The sequence below is a fragment of the Dipodomys spectabilis genome, unplaced genomic scaffold, assembly GCF_019054845.1.
Source record: "Dipodomys spectabilis isolate Male_0828 unplaced genomic scaffold, ASM1905484v1 ptg000415l, whole genome shotgun sequence".
NCBI classification, from domain to species: Eukaryota; Metazoa; Chordata; class Mammalia; order Rodentia; family Heteromyidae; genus Dipodomys; species Dipodomys spectabilis.
Window position 1 is genome coordinate 1,602,394 of NW_024871092.1, and position 1,466 is coordinate 1,603,859.

Sequence of the window (1,466 nt, forward strand, 5' to 3'; positions counted from 1 at the left end):
ATAATCCCCCCCTTGTGCAGAAATAAACAAGACCTGCATAAGCCTGTTCTCCCAACGTGTGTTCCTTGTGTGAGTCGTTCATGCTTACCTCCTGCTGGAGATCTAGCCCTACAAGTGGTGCCCAACGAGTGGCTCGATAGCTTTCTGCAGATGGACGGTCGAGGGTCTAGTGCAAAATTAGTGCCTCCATGGGCAGCCTTCCCCCAGCAGCAGGAGAGCCTCAATCACAAGCATTTGTTGCCCTGCTCCGGAGTAGGCAGATAAAAGTATTACAAAAGGAAGCTAGATTAATATGGGAAATAGTGAATAAATTGTATCCCTGGATTGACTCCGGGGCCCTTTGGGATCCAGATAGGTGGACCCTCGTCCTTCAGGCAGTTCATAAAAAGGAAGTCCATGACGGCTCTGAGCTGCCCCTAATCTTTTACCCCATTGTAGTAGCTATTCAAGACTGTCTATCAGGGAAAGAAGAAGGGGAAACTCTGCAAGCGTTTAACACCTCGCTGCAAGAAGAAACAGGACAAAAGGAAAATTGTGAAGCTGCTTTAGCACTCCCATCTTCTTGTGACACAGCAAACAATTCCAGCAAGAACACAGATAACCAACAACTTCCACTAACAGGTGACCCAGGGGGCCAGCCAGCTACGCTTGTACAACCGCCTCCCCCACAGGAGGAGGAAGCCTGCCCAATCATTTCTTTTGGCTGTTTAGGCAAGCCTGGGAATTCTTCTCAGAAAATTTTGTATCCTTGGGCAGAGATATCCAACTTTGCCCAAGAACAAAAACTCGTTGTTCCCCCTGTAATACAACAGTTGTTCACAGGCCCCACATCTACCATGGCAATGACAGCCAAGCCTATAATTGAACCCCAGTTCATGTTCCCTGAAAACGTCCACCGAACATCTGCACGACCTAACCAATGGTACCCCCATGACCCAAAAATACTGGGCCGCTGTCAAGGAAGATGGGTTACACTCCCTGAATGCTCAACAGATGCTCGAAACCCTTAGCATTGATCTTAACTGCCTCCATGATTGGAAGAGCTTAATGAACTGTAGTCAACAAGAAAGTTTAAAAAATGCTCAGAATGTATTCCTAAGTACCAGTTTTATAAATGGCTTTGCACTGTGGTTTGTGGTTATTTTATTTTACATGAGATAATATTTTCTACTACCAATAAGTTTTGGAAAAAGAAGAAAACTAAAATTTACTATTGTAGAGGAATATGATAGAAGTAGAAGAAAGATTTTATGTTTGTCAAAACTCTGATGAGTACCCGTATTCAAGACTTAAAGTCATATTTCTTACTATGTTAGACAGATAGGGAAAACAAAACACCATATGATAAGGCAACTATTTGTGATTTTTTAAAATGTACTTAGTATGTGATGAAATTTACTTTATTAGCTAATGTTTTGGTTTGAAATATGGGAGGCTGATCTATTTAACAAATTTTTGAAGTCAAC